The sequence below is a fragment of the Balaenoptera musculus genome, chromosome 14 (genome assembly GCF_009873245.2).
Source record: "Balaenoptera musculus isolate JJ_BM4_2016_0621 chromosome 14, mBalMus1.pri.v3, whole genome shotgun sequence".
Taxonomy (NCBI): domain Eukaryota; kingdom Metazoa; phylum Chordata; class Mammalia; order Artiodactyla; family Balaenopteridae; genus Balaenoptera; species Balaenoptera musculus.
The window spans coordinates 32829681-32857561 of NC_045798.1; the positions used below are offsets into that span (position 1 = coordinate 32829681).

Below are 27881 nucleotides of genomic sequence, written 5' to 3' on the forward strand. Positions count from 1 at the left end.
ATCTGCATAAATGATCATATTGGAATACCATACTCCAATACCATATTTTGATATTTTTAGGCCAAAGGAAAAGAAACTGGGGAATAAAAAATTTTATGGTAAGAAACTGAGCTCGTATGGACACGGAAGCTCTGCCAGCTTGTGGAGGGAGGGTCGCAGTGGGACAGCAGTTGGGACCCGGAGTTGGGAAAGGAGACTGGAGAGGTAAGCTCATTCCAACTCTCCTTCCTGAGGGTTGCTTTCCTCCTTTGGGTTCTCATATCTTTACCCTCGTTGTCACCAATTCATCCTGACTTGGGTATACTTACCCCTTATTACACTCTGGCATGGTTAGAAAAATTCCCTGAAATTTTTCTTTAAGAATCTATGACAGGATAGTTTTTCAAAATTTATTTACTAAAAACTGAAGAAAGGAGGGGAAAGAAAATGAAATGATTTAAAAAAAAAAAAAAACAGGAAATTTGTAATGCATAAGTATGTGACCAATAGTGACTTCATAATGCAGTTTAACTGGCATAAATTACAATGCTAGAAATCGTTATCTTGTTCACTTGATCTCAAAACGCTCTTTTGTTTAACTGACTTTTCTCTCCATTTAAAGACAAGCACCTTATTCTCAATTCTGCCCCCCTCTTAAAACTTCTCCTTATTTCAAACACTATCTCTTAGTGGAGTGTTTTTCAAAAATTTTTTAACTTCCACTCATATCAAGAAATATAATTTATATCCCCACCCAACACACACATAAATCACATATGCAACAAAAACAAATTTCATGAAAGTCTCATTATGTGTGACATGCTCTGATGTATTTTCTATTCCATTCTTTCACATGCTGATAGTGACCTACCAAACTGGTTTCATAACCCACTACTGGGTGGTGTGAGCAGCTGGAAAGCTAAGCAAAGCCTGCAGGGTCCCAGCGCAGTCTATTTAGTGCTCGTACAGACACAGAAGCTCGTTTCCACATCAGACACGATAATGCTCCTTTCCCAGTTTCTCAACTCCGCCCACTTTGGGAGAATTCTTAGAACCTGCTGGTTGGCTCATTCTGATACATAAGGACTATGACATACCGGGGGTGGGAGGTGTGTGAGAATAACAGAGTCACAGTCACGGCATCAACTCCTGTAAGTACTAACAGAAGTTAATCCAAGTTCCAGCTGCTTACAAGCCGGGGAAGCAGAGAGAAGGGAGCAGTACCTGCTGGTCTGGGGCCAGAGGAGGGGGAGTTGAGGCTCAAGAATCCGGAATGGAGAAGATATCTTTCCTCTATCACTCACTTCTAGCGCCAGGAAGAGGTAGCAAAACGGCAGGTAATGTGTATGTTTTGAGTGACGCACCTGGTTCTCTTGAATGAACAAATGAATGAACGGTTAAATCAATATTCATAGCCCTAAGCCAATATTTCTCTTTTAAAAATTCATAATGGTATAAAAATTGTCCCCCCCCATTCTGCTTGGATAATTTGGAATCTGTGTTATTTTGTGTACATGAATTATGCAGAGTCTTGAATGGGAGAGTTGCTTACAGGTGACAGAAGACGGGGGCCTAATTAGGAACTCCTATGAGAACCTTATGAAAAGGAGACTTAGATTCTTTAACAAGCACTGAAATTAATTCCAAAGGCAGCTTATGAAGTAATCAGTTGGTTTTTCCTCCATGAATTTCCTTTCAGAAAAAAATCAGCTCCTTAATGTCTTTAGAGCTCTGGGTGCCCATCAGCATTTGCTGCTCAGCAGCTGCCTCAATACAAACAACTCTGACTCCGCAGATTGCTGGCTGGTCCTGGGAGAGATGCTGCTATTTGTCAAGTGTGACATTAGGATGAAGTTTGAGGACAGGGGATTACAATCAGGTATCTTTACTCAAGACTTTCAAATGTGACTAAAATTAGAAAACACAAGGCTTTTCATAGGATTTTACAGAGGGACTTCCTCACATTCATCAAGTAAAGTAACTTGAATTTTGATACTTTGGCCTTTGTTTCCACCTCATTTTGTTCCTGTGTCTGTTATAGTATGTACTCTTGTTGTCTTCACACTGACTATGAACAAGTCTTCATTCTTTCACTAAATCCAGTTCAGAGCAAGGATGTGTCTGTCACCTTATTCTTCTTTGTATTCCTAACACCTAGACGGTACCTGGAGCTGAGAATGTGTCCAATACCCATTACATAAGCAAATAAGAAGAGGGTAAGAGGGATGTGAGCTTTGCTCTAGGATGGGGGGTAGTGGGAACATCGGAAGCAGGGCAGGAGGAGCCAGAGGAGTTGTAGGCCGTCCCAGGAAATGAAGGAGATGACATTCAGAGTAGCAAGCTTCAACCCAGCAGGGCTCCTGGCCACTTACTTCCTGAGAAGGAAGCTTACCTTTACAGCAAGGCTTCCCAATCCCTAAGGTGCATATAAATCACCTAGGAATCTTGTTAAAATGAAGCTTCTGACTCAGGAAGTCTGAGTCAGAACCCTAGAGTCTGATATTCTAACAAGGCTCCCAAGGGTTCCAAATGCTGCTGGTTCAGTTTAGACACACCTCAAGTAACAAGGCAGCCTCAGGACCTGCGCTCTAAGTGTCTGTAACTCATGGCTTCAGTTGGGGTCCTGGGAATTAGTAGAGAGCAAACGCAAACAGCTTAATTGGGGAGCCTTGACTAAGATGTGAGTAGCATTAGGGGACACCAGCAAGAGAAAATTAAGGACCTTAAGACTTGCAACTGAGAGGATGAGCCATCACTAGCCCCAGACCAAAAGGTGCAAAGGGAGGGAGAGGTTACCAGAACCAAAGAACTTTGAAGCTGGAACAGGAACCGTAGGACAGGGTCATGAAAAGAGCAGTGTTCTTGGGTATCTTGGATAGAGGAGCAAAGGCGCTTCCTAGGCAGGGAGAGGGAGAATAAATATACGTCTCCCTCCCTTCACAGGTTCCGATCCCCTCCCATGCCTCCCATTGGCCAGACGCAATTGGGACCTAGGGGACAAGGAGGCCTTGTTGATGAGCCCGCTAGAGCAACCCAGAGCACAGAAAAGAGAGTGGATTGGACAGCACAGGGAGCTAGCCAGCATAGGAACTTCAACCAATTTAGCAATTTACTATTTCCTGTGGTTAAAAGTAAATACTCTTAAAACACAAAGAGTCTGGACTTGTCTAAGGGAGCTACAGGAAAAAAGACTGCACCAGTCTGTGTTGATTCCGTAGGCAATCTTTAGGAGGAGAAGACTCTCAAGGGGCTTGTTAAGTAAGGGCAGCTTTAGAGATAAAAGAAAAACAAGCTGACTGCCTGAGGCAAGGGCAGAAAGGAAGTGCTGGGAAGCCATTAAAAGACCAGCCCAGGAAGTGAAGAATAGAGTGGCCCCAGGATCTCTTAGAGAAACAGGACCAGCAGGTTGGCGCTGGGGGCAGGCAAGCGGAGAGCCTTCGCTTTGCTCTCAGAGGCACTTTCCCTAAAAATTTCCAACTCCTTTTTAAAATTTAGATGCAATATCATTGGTTGAATTCCAAGATTTGGAGAAGAAAGCAGACCCAAGGAAAGTTAGAAAGAGTAAGCATCATAAATGCTAGCTCCTAAAAAACTCCAACCAGAAGTCTGTTAGAGACATATGATTAAAATTATATGTGTATGTATACATACAAGTATTCTCACACACAGAGAGACACATACACGGTTCCTCATTAGAGCTCTAATCAAGGCTCTTAGGAAAACACTAAAAAAATGGGAAGAGCAACATCCTCATATTTAGATTTTCAACATGCTAAAAACCAGCATCTTTCACACTAAAAGATAGTGTCACCTCTTCACGCCTGAGGGATGTAGCCATGCTCCTGGTCAGTGCTAAGCAGAGCAGTCCTTCCCAGGTCTGCAGGGCAGCCAGAAATGGCTGGACTCCCAGTGAAGTGAGAACGCAGTCTGGACCTTGACTGATGAGTGAGATTTGGTTGCCTTTTGCCAGGATGATATGATATACTTTTTAAAATTTTTAATTTATTTATTATTTTTGGCTGCGTTGGCTCTTCATCGCTGTGCGCGGGCTTTCTCCAGTTGCGGTGAGCGGGGCCTACTCTTTGTTGCGGTGCACGGGCTTCTCATTGCAGTGGCTTCTCTAGTTGCGGAACGCGGGCTCTAGGCGCGCAGGCTTCAGTAGTTGCGGCTCGCAGGCTCTAGAGCACAGGCTCAGTAGTTGTGGCACACGGACTTAGTTGCTCCGCAGCATGTGGGATCCTCCCGGACCAGGGCTCGAACCTATACAGTCCCCTGCATTGGCAGGCGGATTCTTAACCACTGCGCCACCAGGAAAGCCCGATGATATGATATACTTCTGACTGATGTGTTCCTTCTTCACCACCTCTGCCCCCTTCCCTAAACCCATATTCCAAGAGATTTGGGGCGGGGGGGCTAGTTCACCACTTGCCCCCGGGGGAATTGTCAGGAGGAAAAAGAAAGAAAAGAAAACACAGTAAACAAAGATTCCAAGTTCTTGGCTCTAGTTCAAATGAGAGACAAAAATAATTTTGAAAAGAGATATGAACTGGCAGGAGAAGTTTTTTGTTTGTTGTTGTTGTTTTGTTTTGTTTTGTTTTGTTTCTTTATTTTTTAAACCACCCCACTCCAAACTGGGAAGAAGGGAAAATTTAGAGAGGAAAAAGAGCATTATAAGCAATTAGAGGCTGTGCATTCAGTGTCCCTTCCCCAGAATAAAGCCCCGATGCATCAGGTGGGAGTTGGGGGTCATCACAGTTTTCTCTCCAAATTTGGGGAGGCTCTGGGAGGACACCTGCTTCCTGCTTCCCTTCTTTAACCATTAAGGGAGGCAGTGGCAGAGACATCCCTTGGGACAAGGGCAAGAAGAATCGGGACAGAGGATCCTGGTGGGCTAAGGCAGATGGGGTCAGGAGTTCCCGGCCTTGCCTATGGGTGCTGACTTTAGCTGAGAGACAGAAAGAGAAGGAGATTGATTGATTCTATGTCTAACAGACACTCCTGGCTTGAGGTAAGAGTCCTGATAGCAGGGGCTGCCTAGCAGGTAGCCAGGTGGGAGCCACGCCTGTGCCCACGGATCCACGTCTGCATCCCAGAAGCACTGCCCCCAACTCCACTGGGGTCAGGGGGTCAGCTCTGGGCTCCAAGAAGTCAGGGGAGGGGAGGCTGAGTCCAGAACCCAAGTCCCTGACGGCCTCTATAGAGGCACTCCTTATAGCACCAGTAGGGAGGGGAACGAGGAGGATGGAGGGGAAAGATCCTGAATATTCCTGAATCTTAACTGGAAGCAACTTACTCCAAAATTGGATGTGGTTGACTGGCTGTGGCTGTGACTAGATTAATTTTTCCTGCTATCTGTCAAAAATAGGTGATTAGAGTTAGAATACAAATTTTGTTGCCAAAATAAAGAAAACTATATTCTGTGACTGTGAAATTCACGTGCATCACAAGTGACTGATTTTTCTCAGCCTCACTGCTTAAATGTTATATATGAATATTCAGTCAAGGTCAAATTCTATCCAGAAAAAGCAGCCCCACAGTCTCACTTGTGCCAACGATGGAGAAGCAGATTCTTGTTGGCCATCTGGCCTTCACCTTAATCTCACCTGAACTCTGATTTAGAGCTGGGATGGTCTCATAGGTCCAGTCCATGCTCTATAAGTGGCAGCCCTGCCTGGAAGCACCTGTCTCTCCAGGTACCTGGTCCTGCCTGAGAGGTGACATGCACAGCCAAGTCCCGCTAACACACATCTCGCGGCTGCCAGCTCCCCTGGTCATAGGCAGGGTCCGACTCTTCTGCCTGCCTCTCCTTCCCAACGTCTTACTGCAGCCTCGCATTCCCCCTGCGGTTTCCCAAACTATCCCAGTTCCTTTTACGTAAGCTAGGGGCTCTGGAGTTCCCTGACAGGGACATTTTGGGTCCTCTTCTATTTACTTTTGTAGTGGGATGGTTGCATTTCTGCCAGAGGGTTGTTAGAAAGACACACATTGGCCAGAGTAATTGTGAAGCAATAAAGAAACGTCAGAGGCCTGCTCGAGTCTTGACAAATGGATTTTCATCATTAACTAAACATCTTTCCGGATAAGGAGGATGATGGTTACAGTGCTATACGAGAGCAGAAAAACATTTCTCCTCTCCACAAGGACTGGCGAGCAACTGAATGTGACCTTTGCCCTGGAACCAGGGCAGACCTCGGTCATAAAATAGCTGTTTGGGGATCATGGCATACGTGTACCCTGGGAGTCATATGCTGAAACTTTGTGGAATTCTGATAAGAACAGCATGGAGAGCTCAGAATATAAACACAGTATTGATATTCAGTTTGTGAAAACCAACTCAGTGCAATGGTACAGATTCTCGCAATCTTGTTCTATCCAAGGAAATGTGATAAATGTCTTCGATTCCTGAAAATGTCTAGTTTGCCAGCACTATTATTCATTTTCCATCATGCGAATTCTGCAACCCTGATCAGCAGCCCAAGGAGAACACTTCTGCTTACTTTGCAGAGCTTCGATGTCTATCTGAATACTGCAGTTTGGGTGAATTTCCCAGATAACACGATGTACGATCGTTTTTATATGCAGTACACAGTGCACCCTTCAATAATACCTGGATCCAAACTAAATTTGATTTTTATAACGGCCTACTAAAAGGCTGGACCCTTATGTCTGCATGATTCTCTGTCATGGACGTTAAAGGAAAACGTCTACTGTAACACTCAGGCAAGCATTCTTTGAGGCCTGGACTGGAGAAGAAAGGAAACAAACATACCAGAGCTTCAGCGGATCGCCTCAGGTGTTCTGAGCCCTGCTTATGCTGCAGAGCTAGGCCAGCGCTCTGCTTACGGCTGTGAAGGGGTCATTCTGTAAGAGGAAGGGAGGGATACCCTGAAAAAGTATAGTCTTCCAAACCCATCAGAATGAACTGCTGCGACAGTCCCATGTCCCCTTATAGCAGAGAATCTGTCACTCACAGTCCCATCTAGCTAGAAGCTGGATTACGTTCAGGAAAGTCAGATAAAAAGTTCCCAGATAGTACAACAGTCACAAACGTATTAAAACAGAATAAAAGATAGAAATTGACTCTAGTTGGTGTAGGTTAATACTCACTAATTATATACAGCACTCTCCTGCCCAAAGTGGGTAAAATATCTGTCAAACGTCCTCAACAATTCTATGAAAAATATTACAGGTACTATTATAATTTCTTCACAAAGGTTTAAGGAGAGCTTGCTGCGGGCCTGAGGACTCTTAGCTGGTAAGGGGAGGGTCTAAGGTTCGGACACAAGCAGTAGGACCTCACAGCCAGAACGCTTTGCTCTGTGCCTTGGGTATTTTCCCACAGGCTACTTGCAGTGTTGTTACTTCTTGCGCAGTGGTTATTGCTAAATATCTGTCTATGAGTGGATGATATGACCAATTTTTAGAGAAGTTTTGCTCATTACTGGAGGAGCACAGCACATTAGAATCAAGCATTCTCACATTTTTAGGACCTGGAAGCTGCTAGTACAGTTTCCAGGACATTTCACAAGAAACCTGGAACTCATTAAGGGATCGTCAATCATTTCATGTGGATTCCATCACTGTACTAATTGATTTTAAAACTAGAACATGCAAACTTTATTTTTAAAAGTCCTAAAGAAAAGCTGGGACATCTAACAACCAATTTATGAGTGAGTTATACATATCTCCAGACTATACCAATCCTTAGTCAATTTACAGAGAGCAAACTATTTCCCAGGTTTAGAGTCAATTCTCTGAGAGCGATACTAGTATGAATCAACGGCCAATGGCTTAGCCACTGTCTAAGGAAGGATGCTTGTAATCATGTTGACCGAGGCTTGGGAAATACCTACATCTAATCTGAGTCCTTAGTGCAGCCATCAGATTGGCACACTGCTGAGGATGGTCATACCTTCAATATTGCTGTCTTTCCTGGGTTGTGTCCTTCATCCTTTTTCAGTATCTCTCTACTTGCAGCATACCCAGCCCCTCCCTGTGACCTTATCCATTGCCATGGCTATACTTACAGGCTGAGGATTCACTCATCTTTGGCCTGATGGCTCTTGAGCTCTGACCTTTCAGGATGTCAAACTGTCTTCAGTACGTCTCCTTCACCTGAAACTCATGTCCCAAACTCAGCCTCCTCCCAACTGTAATAACTCCTTTTTCCCAACCTCAGGAATGGCATCGCTACACACCCTGCCATTTTGTATTCCCCTTCTTTGCCCTCCATATTGGACAGGTCCACAAATCCGGGCAGGTCTACTTCAGACACACCTCTCAACCCACCTTTTTCGATTTTGATGCATATCCAGTGTACAAACTTATATGATATATCTAGGCTACTGCACCACCTAACTTGTCTCCCAATATCTTGTCTCCTCCCATTTTAATACCCTTTATATACACTTGCAAGAGTTAAGTTGTTAAAACAAAAATTACATAATGCCATTCTCTTGTTAAAAATCAGTTGACGAGGGCTTCCCTGGTGGCGCAGTGGTTGAGAATCTGCCTGCCAATGCAGGGGACACGGGTTCGAGCCCTGGTCTGGGAAGATCCCACGTGCCGCGGAGCGGCTGGGCCCGTGAGCCACAGCTGCTGAGCCTGCGCGTCTGGAGCCTGTGCTCCGCAACGAGAGAGGCCGCGATGGTGAGAGGCCCGCGCACTGCGATGAAGAGTGGCCCCCGCTTGCCGCAGCTGGAGGAAGCCCTCGCACAGAGGCGAAGACCCAACACAGCCAAAAATAAATAAATAAACAAATAATAATTAAAGGTGCTAATAATTTAAAAAAAAAAAAATCAGTTGACGAGGCTTCCCCAATTGTTGGCAAGTTGTTCCAAAATCATTAGCTTTTATAAAAGTTTCTTTACAACCTGCCTTAGCTCACGTTTCAAACTCATCTCTGTCCCCTACTCCAATCAAATACACTAAAGTTTGGCCATAATGATCTAATCATGGGTTCCCTTGAATAGGCAGGCATAAATGGAGACAAGATAATACAGTGGTGGGCTTCCCTGGTGGCGCAGTGGTTAAGAATCCGCCTGCCAGTGCAGGGGACACGGGTTTGAGCCCTGGTCTGGGAAGATCCCACATGCCGCGGAGCAGTTGGGCCCGTGAGCCACAATTACTGAGCCTGCGCGTCTGGAGCCTGTGCTCCGCAACAAGAGAGGCCGCGATAGTGAGAGGCCCGCGCACCGCGATGAAGAGTGGCCCCCGCTTGCCGCAGCTAGAGAAAGCCCTCGCACAGAAACGAAGACCCAACACAGCCAAAAATAAATAAATTAAAAAAAAAAAAAAAGTTTGAGAAAAAAAAAGATAATACAGTGGTTAAGAAAGAGGGTTTTTCATTTGGACTGATGTGAACTGAATCACAGATTTACCTCTTACTCATGCAATAACCTATGCATCCATTCTGAGACCCAATTTTCCCTCACCTCAAAAAATGGGATAACATCATATGGTTATCATCAGAATTAATTAAGAAAATGTGCTGTTACAGTCCTCCTCCTCATCCACATCTACTACTGAACGCACAGCAAATTTTCAAAGAAGAAACACTTTGAAAAATATATTATTGTTAGTTGGTTGATGATGCACTCAAGCCTTGTATTCTTTAGTCTGTAAAGAGTCTTGAAGTGATAGTTTGGGGAAAAAATTGAAACAGATTTGCAGCAATTAAGAACCATCCTGTCGAGACTCTTAGAATACTTTTCTACACCACTGACTTAGTAATTCACTGAGTATAGAACTTCCATAGAATATGCTGTATATTATTATTTTATTTACTATGTGTTATATCTCCAAATAAACCTGAGTACAGAAAGTTCATCTTATAATTCTTAGCATCTCAACACTACCTAGCCCAAAACAAGATTCTTGGTAGTCCTTCAATAAATACCGAGGTCAGAGTGAGTTATCAGGCTAAAGATTGCTGCTCCCCACGATACCAAAAGTTATCAATAAATGCATGAGTTTCTGAGGTTGCTCAACCGTGATTTTTTTTTTCCAAGGGAATAAAGGAAAAGAACGTTTTACAGTGTCTTTTGTCACACTATATAGAGCAAAATGCAAATTGGCATGAGCCCACGGCACACACATTACAATTAGGCTTTGAGTAATTAAGTATTTTAATTACTATGTTGATAAACAGTTCATAACATGGAAGCTATATTTCCCCAGGTTACCTGCACTACTTGATACCAGTAAACATGCACGGTGCTTATAAAAATGTTGGCTAATATTTGACCGCAAGTGGGAAAAAATCTGAGTCTGCCTCTAGTTGGAGACCATCTCACAATGCCTCTTTGGGAAAATGTTGTTCCTTGACAATATTCTGTCCCCATAAATTCATAACTATTTCCTCTGACATCCATGTTTTGAAAATTTTTTAAAAATCATGTCCATAAGTTATTCTGAGCTTCTTCAGTAAAATTCGCATTCACTGAGTATCTATACAGCTAGGTAACAATTATTAGCGGTTATTGTGGCCAGACACCATTCTAAGTGCTTTAAACTGTACTAACGATTTCAGTCCTCATGATGGCCCTATAAGGTAGGTACTACTGCCTTCATTTCACAGATGTGACAACCAAGGTTTAGGGAGAAAACTTCACGTGCCTGTGATTATACCATTACTAACGCGTTCAGCCTGGACAGCACACAGACCGTCCACTCCCAGAGCCTCTGCTCTCCACCACCACGCCATGCTGCTTACAGAAAGTGGAATTCAATAAGAGCTTAGGCAACGTTTCGGGAACTCAAAGGAAGGAGAAATTACTTCCTATTAAAGTTCAGGAAAGACCTCAAGGAGAGGATGTGCAGGATTCTGACTGGCAGAGATGGTGGAGACGTCCATTCTAGGCCCTGAGTGAACAAAGTCACGCAGCCAGGAGGTGCAGGGAACGGGGGGGGGGGGAGGGACAAGGAGGCCAGTTTGGCTAATGGTGCAACAGAAAGCATAGCTGGAAAGACCCTTCAGATACCACAGAAAGACGCTTTGGGGCTTTAACCACTAGGCTATGAAAATCCTCTCAAGTTTTCCTCAACAAGGCAACATGAGTAGAGACATTCTTTGGGAAGATTTATTAGAATTCTTTAAAAGCTGAGAAATTTTTTTCTCAGAAGATCATTTTCCTTACTTCTCTAATAGGCTATTTTGGATAAGAATCCAAAAATCAAGAAATTCTCCATTGGGAGGAGTGATGGACTGATGCTAACAAGACGAAACTTAATAGGAATGAGAATGAAGCTCTGAAACTTCAGCTGCACATGTTTAGGGTGATTGCTTCCTGGCACAAGTACAGTTCATGTGAAAAAATAAGAGATTCTGGCCAAATGCAAGGTCAGTACAAGCCAACAGCATTACATGGATGCCAAGAAAACTACGTAATTGGATCTTAAGTGGCATGGAAGTATAGAAGTATTCTCATACAAAAAGGGGAGATGATTATCCTAGATGCAGCAGAACTGGAATTCTGCTCTGGGCACCACATTGGAGAAGGACGTTGATGGCCAGGAATGAATTCAGAGCAGGATGGATGAAGAGAGACTGTCAAGAAGCTGCATTACATGTGGAAATGCTGGAAGCACTGGAGAAATTCAGAAGGCTCCAAGGACGCATGATCACTGTCTTCAGACATTCCAGGAACTGTCTGGGGAGAACAATCTGTGTAGATGCATGATACAAAAACAGAACCAATGGGAGGATGATATAACCAATGCATCAACTAATACCAAAGGCCAGCTCCGTATGAGCGATGGGGGAGGAGGAATGTTCCTGAGGTAAAAGAAGCAATCAGTATCCAATGGAGGCCTACAGGGTAGCCAAAGAGACAAGATAATACTTCTAAAAAGAACACCTGCCTTGCTGAGTTTGGGAGTATAGAAATATTAAAGGAAAGATATTGATAGCCTAGTCTTTAGAAATTTGGAAATGTCCATGTGAGGGGAGTGGTGAGACAACAGTGCTTTAAGGAGAAGTGAGGTGAGGAATTTGAGCTGGACTTTGACAAATGAATCCCTTTACAAATCCAAAGGGCTCAAGTAAGCACCAAAAAGCCAAATCTTCAGTAAACAGAATTGTAAACAGATTACTACTGAAAATGCTCAGTGAGTCCTCTTAGGGCTTGAGAACATACAGTAATTCTTTGTAATACATTCCTTCTTAAATGTTTGCAATTTGTAAGAAGTAATGTGATTCCTTTCCCTTCTTCTCTCACAACAGCGCCCCCTAAACACACACACACACACACACACACACACACACACACACACACACGCTCGCACACATACAAGCAACAAAATTTACATATTACTGGGGAAGAGGGATAGATACTATCTCTTCCTTCAAGAGTCAGTCAGAAAGGACGTAAAAATGGTCAGAGTAGAGAACCTGGGAGCCCCAGCAACGAGGAGAAGAGGCCTGCCTGCGTTGTTCAAAGTCCTGCAGCTACTTCCAGCAAAACCTCAGAATTCTTCTACGACCTCCAGACTGAAAAACACAGACAGGTAACAAACTGTGCCGCTCACTCAGCACTGTGTGGGAGGGAGTGCCCAGGCCTCTCAGGCAAACAACGTTTGGTTCACATTCTCACCCTGCCACGCACCGGTTGTACAAACTTGGGGAAGATGCCTGGCCTCCTCGTGCCTCAGTTTCCATATCTGTAAACTGGGGATAACCACCTCTGCACGGAGTCTTCGTGAAGATGAATGGAACGGTATTTGTAAAATGCCTGCACACACTCTAATTCCACTCCTACCATGATCACCAAAACCTACGGATTTGTAGCGGTAGATGTTTTGATAGTTCAGGCACTTCCGATGCTTTGGAAATTACACTACTTCTCGAAAACGTTCGAGATGGGTCTGTCTCATGCTGATGTCTGATTTCTTCTATTTCACAGATTAGAAAGCAGTTCTGGAAGGGACTGTAACTTCTTATTGGTAAGGGATCTCCACAGACTTGCCTGATTCAAAAGGAGACTGTGCCTTAGGGTTTTTGTTTTGTCAGAAGGAGAAGGAGGAGGAAGAACCGAAGCAGAAGCAGCAGCAGCAGAAACCAGAGACGAATCAAGTGATACATCCTGTAACATTTTAACTGAACTATACTAAACATTCATACCTACTGAATAATTGGAGGTTGTCAAAAGAATGAAAGGCCATTGATGTATGCTATGCTATTATATAAGAAGAATCTTTTGAAGTACATGTAGGCTCTGCTAGGCTCTGCTGGCCTCCATGATAATTATATCGCTATAATACAAAGCACTCTGTCTGGACTATTCGAACTGCTCCTGTGGATGCCCGACACCAGCGCTGAAGGTGCCTGGTCAACCAGCAGGCTCCCCAAACTGCCTCAGCAGGCGGCACTGACATGTGGTTCCTGTCTCCTTATCTCCAGGACTCCTTTTGAAGTTTATGGAAGCACTGTTTGGAATTAGCACTGCAACTCATGGAACAGGAAGAAAAACAGGGTGAAAACATCTATATTATCACCTACTTATTCCAGAAGTTCCAGATAGTCAAATACCACTTCAGTACACAAATAACTGAAATACTGTGCCTTCCGTCTTTTGAAGCAAAATAATGGATGTTTCACGTCCCAACTAGTGATTTTTGTGAAGTACCAAGCTGGATTCTTGGAAAGTCTAAAACAGAGATCTGCATTTTTAGCAGGAGATATCCTTTACATATCTGGCCCCAATTTTACTACGTATTTTCATAAGAGAAAGAAAAAAGTTGAAGTCTTCATGTTCGTTTGCTTAACTACATCTAACAAACAGAAAGTGAGTAACACAGACCTTCATAGCTAACAGAGACAAGACCTGTTTACTCTGCTCACTTACAAACCCTGAGTTTGTTTGGGACCTGAGCTCTGTAAGCCTATCATTTATTCATCACTCAAGTTGCCTAGCAATGAATGTCCATCTCATCAGCGCTCACATTGTCCAAATACTCCTCTCAATAGTTTTTTCCCCTTAAATAATCCACAGGCTTCTCTATCACTATGAAACAATTCCCTTTTTCTCAAAGCCTCCTTCCTTCTGTTTAGACAAGCACTTGGGGGCAATTGTTGGTGCAATCTTCTCTCTGTCAGTGGTCTTACTGCCAGGTCGCAGGCCGCCTTCAGAGAGAGCTGAAAGGCTTTTGCACTCTGTCTCCCAAGACGGCAGTAAATTGCTTCCCCCCTGTCTTTCATGTAACAATACTGCACATCTTGGCTAAGCTGCCTTCAATCTCTGCTTTTGGAAAATTTCCAGGCAGGGTCTGTGTTTACGTCAGCAAGACTGATTCAAAACACCATCTCTGGGGTTTTAAACAGGCTTTGAAACACAGTCCTGCACTCAACTGGGGTCAGTAGGAGGCCTTCCAGTAAATCTGTTATTTCACTTTATCATTCTACTTATTGCAGAGGGGCACTGATTTCCTTTTAGCTCATCTTATAAGCTATTTTGTTATTTTTCATAAAATTTCTGCCAGAACCTTGGCTATTAGAGCCTTGCATTATTATGCCCACTGTCTTCAGAATTCCTTATCTGCAGAGATTCTGCTTGTTTGGGTAAGCTAAGTGTTGTTGTTCTGTTTTCCATCTGTTTTTTTTTTTTTTTTAACTTTAGGATCATAAAAATAAAGTCCTTCAGAGTCATATCTTGTTAAATTTGCCTTTGATTAGCACAGCTGCTCTTCAATTAATCCCTGGGCTTAGAGTTTAACAAGGGCCTTACAAAACTTGTAAAAGATGGGACATGTACAGAGGGGGCAGGGCAGGGGGTTTGTGATTATATGCAGAACTACAGGGGCTATCACAATGAAACTGTAGAATGTGAAACTGAAAACAATTTCTAAATATGCAAATTCCTTATTACTTGCAAGATTTAAAGTTAAAGGCTTCTTATTTAGCAGTTAAGTGTGAAATTATTTTCACAAACAAACGAGTACATCAAGCTATTGCCACAATCCTAGACATCATGCCAGACATTTATCCCCTATCATGAACCTTGGTTTTGCTTACCACCCCCTGAAATCTGTGATAAAACTAAAAAAAAAAAAAAAAAAATTTCCCCACACTATACCCAAAAAAATAATATTGCATTTGGGTAGGCTTTCTTACCACACTCTAATCTAAAAAGAAGGCTCATTGAGGCCAAAGTAGACTTTACCTTTGATTACAAAATACACTAGTAAAACAATTTAAAAACAACAAAGAAACTGTAAACACACTTGCAAAATGTAAAAATGATGCTACTTAACTAAAAAAAAAAAAACCAGAACACAGTAAAGCAAATGATTCTAATCCAGTTTAAAGGAAATGAATTTCAAATAAGCAACAAAACCATCCTTCCTGATACTTGCACTTCCGTCTAAAAGACGACACAAAGGACAAGAAAAGGAATAAAAAGAAAATAAAAGACCAGCAAGGACCCTTGACAAAGTGGCTGTATGGATACCAGTGCTCTGACAATTAAACATGAAACAAGGTGAACAGATATTATGGAAGTCTTTCTGGGAAGAGCATGCACTTGTGTTTCCGGAAGTAGACCCTCTGCTTGCGATTAATCAGAGGAATTTTTGGCTTTGAGTGTACACTCTATAACTCAGGCACCAATGTCTCGAAGAAGGTGCGTAAGAGAGGAGCAGGCAGAGGCCAGGAAAAGATCAGAAGAAATGGACGGAGGCAGATCACACAAATCCCCGGGCCAAATGAGGGCAGGCACATGTTGAGAATGCCTTCCTTACCCACATGTCTTCTCTTGGACCAGGGCAAGGAACACAGCCATTTCTGGTTGGTGCCCTTTGTCCCAGCACTGAAAACAAGAGGAAAGGCTGGTAGCCCCACCAAAGAAATATTTTAATTCCATTAAAGGGTGGAAGAGCTTGCTTGAGTAATGGAGTCTACCTCAGTTGATGTTTCTAAAATTAGATAATCATCTGTAAAGATTAGATGAGATAGTTGAAAGGCTCCTGCATAAAAACAGGAACTGGAATCAAAAGATCTCTAAGCCATTCCTTTTTATGCATCTATTAAGATCCCATTTTAACTAGTCTTCCCAAATTAGTAACAAGGCTTATCTACTTGCCTTCTATATTTGAGCTTTAGAAACTTATATTCACACCACAACAAAACTTTTGAAAGGTTAAAAAGTAACAGTTTACTGTCACTTAACATTATGTACCAATAACCTACTAATAAAACTGTGAGCCCCACCCATGCATTCACCTAAAAATGGATTTAAAACAAACAAAAAAAGCTATAGCAATGCTTTGCTTTCTCCTTTCCTCTTTTAAGTAAAAGAAAGAACCAGTCTGCAGAAAGAAGTCTGTGGCCCAAATTACTGATTTAGGAAACTTACCTTTCAGCAGGTTGAAAGTCTCATGGATGATATTCTTAAGGGAGAAGCACAAGACATCTCTGTGGCCCGGTGTCCTCATGGCCCAGAGGTGGGGATGCCACCCTCCAGCCCACTTGCACCCTCACACCTGCAGAGCTCGGCCTCCACCTCGGAGCAGGGCCTCGCCAGCTGCCTCCAGCCCTGCAGGGCCAGAGAAACAAAGGGCAGGGGAGCTTCTCATCTGAGTGGAGAACAATTCCCACCGCATGGCAGCTGTTTAAAGAGGTAGTGTCTGCAGGACGAAGGCTGCCTCAGAGCCTTCCTGTTTGTGTCCCAGCTCAAATTTTCATCCATTTCCTAAGGAAGACTGCAAAGAGTAATCAGCCCTGAGAAGGCTGAGGTTTATGAAAACCCATGAGGGGTGCAAGGGCAATTTTTAGAAACACTTTTACCCTTTCCTTCTTTTCTCCACCAAGTAGATAAGAGGCTTTATTAAAAGTACTTTTAAAGTCAAAAGCAAAAGCTGTATATGTTGTGATCTGGTAAAAGTTTTTCTACTCCTGAAAGATTTTTCACCTGAAATGTAGAAAGGAAAAATTTGTGGCTGATTAATCCAATACGTATCAAGTAATGAATAATGCAGAGGAAAACCATGCAACTTTTGGTCAGAAAGCAAGGGTTTGAGTCGAAAAAACCTTTACCATTTACTAGCTTTAAATAAAGAAATACACTCAGTCCCTCTGGGCCTCAGTTTCTTTGTCCGAATAAATGGGACTAATAACGTGTGCTTTACATGTCTATTTGTGAGAACTGCATAAGATGACTGGAAGAGACCCCATACTTTGCCCTAAAAGGTCAGAGCACGCTGTCATTACATCACGGTATCCAATTTCCCTGTGGCCATTACATAATATGAGACATTAGTAGCTGGCAAACAAACAGCTAATACATCTCCTCACTTCTCTCCAAAATTATACTATATATGTATTTGTTTGCTTGTGTATTAGCTGACTTCCCCACTGGCACACAGGTTGCCAGAGGGCCAAAGACCTCATTGGTAATGCTGATTTAACAATATCCCCAGTACCAAGAACAAGTCTTCACATTTATTAACATGCAATAAATATTTGTTAAGTAAATGAATAGATAAATGCATAATTTGAGGCAAAATCAAGCACAGTGCTCTACAAACAGTAAGCCTGTAACAAATACTTATTAGTGAATATACCACCACTTTTTTTTTTATAGAAAAACATCCCAGTGAAAATGCAATGTGATAGAATTTTAAGACACATTGGAACTCTGAAAAACATTTGAGATAAATATGACTGTATGTTTTGTTAGATCACCGTGTTCAAATATATTATTAAGATGGTTAATGTACAAACTTCTTACCTCATGGATATTAGGTACAATATCCAATATGAATTAATTCGCTGAAAAAGTTTACCTTACTTTGTACCTAAAATCCTTCCTCAGGCCTGTTTTTGTTCAAAGTGGAAACTCTCTTTTCGCTGTTGCCCTTTACGTCCTAGCTTGGTGGCAATGGGATTGATAAGGATTCATTTATTTTTTTTTAAGAGCATTACCCAGCCAAGAAGGATAAAGATGTGTGGTCCCTCGTGGCTCTTATGATCCAACTACCAATGTTTAATATAACATAACAACATGCCGGGAGACAGGAGAGTCTCGGGGATCTGAAAAAACAGATTTAGTTTTGAGCCTTCACATCATTGCCTGAATCCAGTTCAGGCCAGTTCAGGCCACTAGAGACTAAAAATCAATTCTGACGTCTGCTCATTAATCTATTATGTGTAAAGAAGAAAGCGACTATAGTGGATATTTGTTCACTTTATAAAATTACGAAGAGAGGAAAGATCCTGAATCGTAAAAGACCATGTGAAACATAATTCCCTCTTCTAAGGATTTCTCTTGCTTTGCTTGAGAAATAGGACCCTCCTTCCCCGTCTCTTCTCCTTTCCTCTCTGCCCTTTCTCGGCTCCTGCTTTATAGATAGGACAAGAGCTATCCCACTACATACAGATCTTTCCACAAGCGTTAAAAGTGCCAAATAAAGATTTTAAATTGCTCGCTCTGAATGAAGTCATTTTAGTTCCAAAATATGAGGAGGCATCTCATAAACAATGAACCTGAAAGTTCTACAGCTTTTGGCCAACAAAAAAGCATCTCTGAAGAACAGAGAGTGATGATCAAATAAAATCAGAATTTATTACCTTTAACAAGTATGTATCCTGTTTTTCTAAGTTCAGAATTTCAGACACTGATGACATTGTTCGCTACATCCCTCCTCCTCCTCCTCCTCCTCTCACACAGCTCCCGCAGCGCTAGAGGCATTTTTAATTGAGCAATTTAAGATTTTAAAGAAGGTTCGATTTTTGATAGCTTCCAGCAGCAAGCCTTTCTCACCCTGCCGGTAGCCTCCAGCCTGACAAATACCAGTCTGCCTGGGGCTTGTGAGTTCAACCACGAGGGTTATCAGATGCGCTTAAATGCCTCCGGGAACAGGTACAGCTGACACTGGGGGAGGGGCTGAATTGTGGAAACCACCATCCAGTAGTCAAGCTGCTTCTTCATCCAATAAAGAAAGAACTTCTTTAAGAAGAGTTCTTCAAGAAGCTCTGACATCCTCCTCTGGGGCTGCTGGAGTACCCCACTAGCTATTTGCTATAAAATAGTTTTATTGCCCTAGTAACTAACAGACTTAGTCAAGATATCACTGTGTATTTGGTTAACAAATAAAAAGATAAGTTCAAATTACTGATTACAGGGTCTTGTTATGTTATTTCTATCATTATTTGAGATCACATATCTTATTTTAATAAACATTTATCTAATGCTACAGAAAACATAAAAATCAATCTTGTAAGGGACAATAATTTATAGGCATGAGTAAAAGGAGCAAATATCATAGAACACATTATCCCAAAGTCTATCATTACGAGGTATGTACACCAGACAACAGAACAATAATGAATATTTCCTTTTTGCCATCTGTTGTTTTATAGGACAGCAGATTTCCTGTCAGCTGACTCAAATAAGTAAAACAAAGTCACATTGAAAGATTAATCTTATTGATAAGGATGTATTTTGATGGCAAGCTAGTTCTAAGAGGTTAGGGCTATTTCTTTTCCAAAATGAGAAACAAAGAAGATAATATCTTTTCCTCCTTTCCTCCCTCTCAACTGGATGTGGGCAAGGGCTCTGCTAAATGCTTTAAGAACGTACGATGTGTAAGCACAGGGTTCCTATCCTCAATCAATTCATGAACTGGTAAGACAGGTACAGAAATATCTAGTACAAGGTAGTGTGTAGTAAAAGAGAAAGGAAAACCTCAGATCAAGAGTGCAGGGCACGGGGACTTCCCTGGTGGTGCAGTGGTTAAGAATCTGCCTGCCAATGCAAGGGACACCGGTTCAAGCCCTGGTCCGGGAAGATCCCACATGCCGCGGAGCAACTAAGCACTTGCACCACAACTACTGAGCCTGCACTCTAGAGCTCGAGAGCCACAACTACTGAGGCTGCGAGCCACAACTACTGAAGCCTGTGCCTAGAGCCTATGCTCCGCAACAAGAGAAGTCACAGCGATGAGAAGCCCGCGCACTGCAACGAAGAGCAGCCCCCACTCACCGCAACTACAGAAAGCCCATACGCAGCAACGAAGGCCCAATGCAGCCAAAAATAAATAAATTAAAAAAAAAAGAAAGAAAAGAGTGCAGGGCATGAAGTGAGGACACAAGTTCAATGGATTTGCCACTTCCAAGCTGTTTGATCTTCGAGAAACTTGTTAATCCCTCTAAGCCCTGCTTTTCTCATGGATAAGATAGAGATCATACTAGTACCTGCCTCCTAGGGTCCGGATGAAAATTAAATGAATTTATGAATGCCCTTAACAGAATGACTGGATTTTGGAAGTTATCAATAAATAGCACTGATGCAGAAGAAAAAAAATTAAAAGAAATACTTAAATTGCCCTGGACAAAGGAGAAAGAAAATTCCATCCATAAATAAAATAAGAGACAGAGGATTCTGCAGCTGAGAAACTGCTCTAGGAATAGGTTGAATGTACAGGCTGTCCTTGACTTATATCCCTTCAGTGTGAAAGATGATTGAGGAAAAGTACCTGGAAAGAAAAGGGGCCACAGCCCCCTTATCTCCCACATGCCATGCCCCCCTCTTTTCTGGAATGCCCATCCATGGTCCTGTGTGCAGTCCAGGGCACAGTAAATGGCCTTGGAGCCTCTTCTCTCTCCCCCGAAAATTGCTTCTCTCTCAACAACAGAGATAGTCTCAAAGACTACCTTAATGTCTAGGAGAAAACATCTAGAATAGTCATAAAAACAGAAACTTCTGTTTCTGGCCATGATGCATTAACTGGGACTGGATCAGCCTTTGTGCCTAAACAACTGGAAACTGGATAAAATACAGGGAAAACTATTTACAGATACTAGACAAAAGGAAGCCCAAGATGTGATCCCTGAGAAAAGGGGAACAACTTAGGTGAGTCTGATGGTTAACCCAGCTTGCAGAGCAGTGAGAGGAAACCCAAGAACCTGGGTCTCACTGAGTAAAGGGGACACAGAACAGAGTTCACAGAGGCAAAGGCAGATGGAATTTTATAGAAAAAGTACCAGACAGGAAGGATCTATACTGACAAAGAACTCAAGAAATCCACACGGTGTATCCTTGAGTCTGTTGCTGAATATTAAGTTGCACATGGGCCGGGTCAACTTCATAACACTGGGCAAAAACAAATGAGGATCTACAAGATAAAAGATCCCCAGATCTGGCAAAGGGCTGGGAGCCACCTGAGTTTTTACCAGCCAGAATAGAAAGTCTTTGCTGAGCACCTGGGGCTTTAGGTCACAACCCCAGAAGATTCTTTAAAGTATTTGTTTAGTAGTACGGTTAAATGAAGCCTAGAGTAAAGGTTACTACAGACCTGCCCTAACAAACCTTTTAAGAGAAAGACAACAAAACTGGGCACTGAATCAAAATAATACAAAAACAAAAACAAAAAACTAAAAACAAAACACCACCCACCCCCCCCCACACCAAATCTAGCATTCAGTAAAAAATTTACTGCACATGCAAAGAAGAAGGAAAATGGGACATAAACTTGGAAATGACAGAGCTGAGGAATTAGCACACAAGTACAATTATAAATATGCTCAATATACTTAAGGATTTAAAAGAAAGATATGAGGAGATAAAAGGAAGATTAAAAGACAATGAGATGTTATGAAAGTGAAAGAAATATTTGAAATAAACAATATACCAGATGGGATTATCAGGACATTAATGAACTGCAGAAGAAACCAGTAAATTCAAAGACAAAACAATGTAGAAAATACCTAAATGTAAATAGAAAGAGGAAAAAAAGCCTGAAAAAATGAACAAAGCCTCAGTGACTTGTGAGACAACAAAGTGGTCTAACACATGTGTTATCACAGTCCTGGGATGCAGGTGGGAATAAAAATGATAAAAACAAATGATGGCTAAAATTTTTCCAAATTTGATGAAAACTATAGCCCAGAAATCCATGAAACTGAGTGAACCCCAACAAAGATACACAAAGAAAGCCAGAACCAAGCATATCATGAGGCAATTGCTGAAAACCAGAGATAAAGAGAAAATATCAAAGGCAGCAGAGTGGGAAAAAAAGACATTATGTACAAAAGATCAATAAGAAGAATAACTGCAAACTTCTCATTAGAAACCACACAAGCAAAAATCAGTAGAATGACATCTTTAAAGACCTGACCGGAAAAAAAAAAAAAGAAAGGTCAACCTAGAATTCTATATCCAGTGAAAATATCCTTCAAAAAATGAAGACTAAATAAATACTACATTACACAAACAAAAGCACAGAGAATTCATGGCCAACAGATTTGCACTACAAGAAATGTTTGAGCAAGTTTTTCAAGAAGAAAGAAAACACCAGATGGAAACTTGGACTTACACAAAAGAATTAAAAGTGTGGGAATTTGTAAATATGTGGGTACATACAAAATAAACTATTTCCTTATTTTTTTATTTCTTTAAAATGAAATTGACCATTTAAAACAAAATAATGTATTGTTAGCTTTTTGACATATGTAATAAATATAAGGTATGACAACAATATCACAAAGGAAAGGAAGGAGAAAATGAAAGCATAAAGTCATGAAGCTCTTACATGACACATGAAGCAATACAATATTATTTGAAGGTGGGATATGATAAGATAGAGTGGTGTACTGTAAACTCTAGAGTAACGACTAAAAATAATGAGCAAAGAACTATAAGAAAGAGAGGAGATAAAACGGAATACTAAAAAAATACTTAAGTCATCCCAAAAAAGGCAAGAAAAAAAGAGAGAAAAGGGAAGGAGAACAGATGAGACAACTGATGGGAACATACTGTACAGCACAGGGAACTCTACCTAATGCACGGTGGTAAACTAAATGGGAGGGAAGTCCAAAAGGGAGGGGATATCCGTATGTGCATGGCTGATCCATTTTGTTGTGCAATAGAGGCTAACACAACACTGTAAAGCAACCATACTCCAATAAAAATTAATTTTAAAAAATAGAAAACATACCGCAAGACAGTAGACTAAGCACAGCCATACATGCTGTCTACAAGAAACACACTTTAATTATAAAGACACAGAGTAAAAGAAACACACCTAAATTATAAAGACACAGAGTAAAAGCAAAAGGATGGACTAAGATATGCCATGCAAACAATAATTAAAAGAAAGCTTGGATGGCCATGTTAATTCAGACAAAGTAGATTTCTGTGTCAATTTGGGTCCTGGGAAAGAAGATGTCAAGACTGAATCAGAAGTTCAAGAGATTTATTGGGGGAAACAGTTGTGAAAGATAAAGGTTAGAGGGAATAGGATTGAGCAGGGTAAGGCCTTCAGACGTGAATGCCGATCTGACACCTGTGAAAGGAGAGAAGGAGAAAGAAGGTTTGGGTCAGAGGTGCCTGAGACTGCAGGCTCTGTGAAAGTCTTAGCCAGGCCGATGGGGAGTCCCCAGCTGAGAGCTGGCTTTGGGCAGAAACAGTTGGGGTCAGTCATGAGCTGGCAGCACCCAGGGGAGAACGTAACCACAGCGGGGATATGTGGCAGATCCCCAAGCTGTGGCAGCTGAGGCTGTGCGCTAAGTGTACAGCTTCGGGGAAAGGAGGTCTGAAGAGCACAGCTCAATGGCTTCCACACCTTTAGAGCCAGGGGTATGACCAAGGACAAGGAGGGATATTTCTTAATGATAAGAAGCTAAATTCACAAAGAGACCCTAACAATCCTAAATGCACGTGCGCTGAAACACGAGGCTTTAAAATATTTGAAGTAAAAACTCTTAGAACTGAAAGGATAAACAGACAAAGCCCAGTTACAGTTGAATATTTCAACACTCCTCTCTCAGCAATACATAGAATAAGTAGACAGAAAATCAAGAAAAATATGGAAAACTTAAACAATAGCATCAACCAAATTAACTTAATGGATATCTTTAGAATACTCCCACCCAAAAGAGCAGAATATATATTCTTTTTAAGTTCACAGGGAATAGCACCGAGATAAATCATATGCCAGGTCATAAAACAAATCTTGATAAATTGTAAAGGATTTAACTCATACAAAGTATGTTATTTGACCACAAAGGAATTCATTTAGAAATCAGAAAAGAAAGATATCTAGAAAATCCCTAAATATTGAAAGTTAAAGGACACACTTTTAAAAAACCCACAGATCGAAGAAGAAATCCCAAGGGAAAGTAGAAAATATTTTTAACTGAATAATAAGAAAACTACAACATATCACTATTTGTAGGATACTGCTGAAGCAATCCTTAGAGGGAATTTTATAGCATTAAATGCTTATTGAAATAGAATAGAGGTCTATAATCAATGATCTAAGCTTCTACCTTAGGAAGCTACTAAAAGAAGAACAAATTAAGGCTGAAATAAATCAAAGCAAAGAAATAATTAAGGTAAGAGAGAACAAAAATCAATGAAAGAAAGAGTAAACAGGTGAATAGAGAAAAATTATTTAAAAGCTAGGTTTTGGAAAAGATGAATAAAATTGATAAATTTGTAGCTATTTTATCAAGAAAGGAGAAGACAAAAATTACCAGTATCAGGAAGGACAAAGAGGATTGTCCCTAAAAATCCTGAAGATAGCTAATGGATAATAATGGCACAAAATAAACAACTATACTCCAAGAAATTAAACAACTTACATGCAATGGACAACCTCCTTGAAAGATATAAACTACTAAAACTGACAGCAGAAGAAATGGAACCTACCTATATTTATTTTGAATATTGACTGATGATTTTATACTTTCCATGTAGCAGTAATTTATTCATGGACAAAAGAAAACCGGCCTCACCAGTGTGATAACTTTAGCTTCAAAAGTCCTGATGCCAGTAAAAATTAAAAACCTGAAAGATACCTCATAGTAACAGATAAAGCAGGAAGGAAATGAAGGGTGAATGAATATAACCAAAGTAATAGTGAAATGGAGCAGGACGCTATGGTCCTTCCCCCCTACCATGTCTTCCACCTGTCTTTTGTCTGTGGAAAAACTTCAGCCAAAAAATAGGTTTAATCAGAGAAGTGAGAAAATGCAGAAACAAAGGAAAACAGTCCAACAAGACTAAATAATAATAGTTTAGTCATTAAGCACAGTCAAGGACCTTCAGTTCCTTCTCAAGGGCTACAGATAGATATATTCTGAGTCATCTCCTGTGAGCTGTCTTATAGATACTGAAACCTCCACCAGGTGGAAGAAGTTAACTACATGATGACCAGACTGTAGCCATGACATAAGCTGCCACAATTCCGAGAACTGGCCTCAAGGAAGTGGGAACAAACCAACCCTGGAACTGAAGACTAACTGTACTTAATCAAGACGACGCTGGTCAGACCACCCATGACCAATTTCAAGATGACGGTCAGAGCTGACTGTGCTGTTTCTTCATGTAGCCCCCTCCCTCCGCCTATAAAAGCTCTTGTCCCCTGGTTGACAGTGGGGAGGGAGGGGGAGTCGCCTCCACCCCCACCCCTCCATTGCCGGCATCCAAACTAAAGCAAACTTTCCTTTCCACCAACCTTGCCTCTTTACTGGCTTTTGAGCTGCAAGCAGCTGGACCCCACTTTCGGTTACAACAGTACTTGCATAATTAGGGCAAAATTATTATTAGCTAACACCCTTAATTACAAGTAGGTTTATAATATGAGTCTGGATCTCAACCCATCTCTTTTTTGGAATTAAAAAGTCTGGAAGTGAAACTATAGTTTCCTTGACAACACGAACGGTCCCAAAATGATTCCTAGGAACAAAAGAAGCAAGATGATTGTCAGGAGGAAGTGTGCTTTGAATCCAGGATAGCAAATAGTTCTTGTTTTACAATAAGCTGTGAGCAGCCAGCTTTGACTATTAGCAGTTATGTGCCAATGATTATTAACTCAACTGCATAGTGAGGGCATTAAGTCACAGGAAGACTGTTGCTTTTATGCTGTACTTCTACTAAAACTTGATTTTATTGCCCATTTTCAACAGCTCTTGGGCTTGGGTTGTAAACAACAGCCTTTTGGTAATTCTTCTGCAAAGGATGCAGCCGGTGAGTAAAATTTAATCATATATGTATCCAACAAGGAAGAACAAATAACAAAAAACAAAATAACAAGATTCTCCATTTACAAGTCAATCAAGTTATGTGCCTTACCTAAGAAGTTATGTCTTTAATTCTAATCATTAGTGATCATTAGTAACTGAAACAATTTTTATTTTTCTCAAGTGTTTATGTTTCTTATATTAAGAAGCCAAACAATAGTCTAGACTTTCATAGGGAGACGTGTACAATCAAGATGTCATGCCAGGCTTAATATAATGATAATAATAAAACACTTTAGGCGTTTACTAGGTTCTGGTTAGTATTTTAAGTGCTTTACATATACTAACCAATCTCATCCTCCATACCACCCAATGAGATTGCACTATTACTTCCATCATTTTACAGATGAAGAAATGGAGGCACAGAAAGGTTAAGTAATTTGCCCGGGATTCCACAGGTTGGCTTCTGATGCTGTATGGGGCACAGAGAGGTTAAGGAATTTGCCCAGGACTGCACAGCTAGGCTCTGATGCTGTAAAAACTGAAGAGTAATTCCCCAGTGCACCAGTTACTCCCTCTGCTTTCACATGGCAGGAATTAACATTTTTACAAGTTTTTTACTTCTGGGAATGACATTTTTTGTCTCTATGGTTTTAATAAGCTGAATCAGGAAAAATACAGTGTGAGGAAACATTAATTTGGTTCTGTGAGATTCCCAGCAGCAGGTCAACTTGCTGGCATGAAGAACCTTTTCAGTAATCCAGTAGCACACTCCAAGACTACAAGTGCATTTGCAAACAGCATAGTAACAGCCTGTGAGAAGGTGTTATGTTGAAAGGTAAGCAAGGTAGAGTGGAGACCAGCACAGCTGACCCAGAGGAAAAAGAAATCAGTTCAGTCCTAAAAGCAAAACTTAACGAACTTCCACATCTTGGAATGAGAAAAGGATGTGACATTTATTTACAGAAGCTTGTCTTGGAAACCCGTTCTGCAAGACAAAAAAAATCACACTTGCTCAAGTATCCTCTTTGCGCAGAAGACCTGCAAGGAAAATGCAATCACTGGGTGATGTTTACATGACTTGTGGAAAGGGAAAAGGGAAAAACTAAACATTTACTGAGTCCCCAGGTTGGGCCAAAAACTGTGTTATGTTGTTTCCACTTCATCTGATTAAATCTTGACAATGTACCTATAAGGCATTATTCCCATTTCTAAGGTTTAGAAAAACTGAGGACAAAAGAGGTTATGTGAAGTGCCTGAGTAAATATGCGGGGAGGTCAGAAGTCCACCTCTGATCTGTCAGATTCTGAAGCTCGCACCACACCCACACCACACACTGACCCCTGTGTCTGCCCACCCAAGAGGGGCATCTTTGTAAGAGGTGGTCTACTTCTTCTGGGGGGCTAGACTGTATCATGTCAAAGGTTGAGCTCTAGGATAAGACTCTTGGGTCTGAAGCCCAGTTACGCTGATGACTAAGCATTGACAAGTTACCTGACCTTGCTTTGCCTCAAATTTTCCAGCCATGGGTGACAGTACCTATATCACAGTGATGCTGTGATTATTAAAGGACTTAATATATATAAGCCCTCCTGTATATTTCCCCATAGCATTTATCACAATACACTATATACTAACTAAAAATTAAATTTATTTATTTCACTTATTTTCTACCCCCTAGAATGTAAGCTTCATGAGGGCAGAAATTATTATCTGTTTTGTTCTGTACAATTCTGTATCCTCAGTACTGAGATGAGGGCCTGAAACTCACTAGGTTCAATAAATATTTGTTGAGTGGTGGACAAGGATAAGCCATTAATTTATTAAAGATCACTATTTCATTTTTGTATGAGTCTGAGCATAGAAATACGTGGTGATACATGCTAGGAAAAAAATAAAAGGGTCGACAAGTGGGTGATGATGGGGATGAGATACCAGTAAAACA

The 27881-nt window shown here is 41.3% G+C and overlaps 1 protein-coding gene across 6 annotated transcripts in view; it reads right to left on the minus strand.

Annotated features, from left to right (window-relative positions):
* ARHGAP28 (Rho GTPase activating protein 28) overlaps positions 1-27881 on the minus strand; it is a 155228-nt gene that overhangs the window by 94256 nt on the left and 33091 nt on the right. The window contains exon 2 of one of the 6 annotated variants that reach the window (XM_036823790.1): positions 6749-6840. The exons of the other annotated variants lie outside the window; for them this stretch is intronic. The gene's annotated coding sequence lies outside the window, so the exon portion shown is untranslated. The remainder of the gene's footprint in view (positions 1-6748; positions 6841-27881) is intronic. 6 annotated transcript variants of the gene reach the window in all.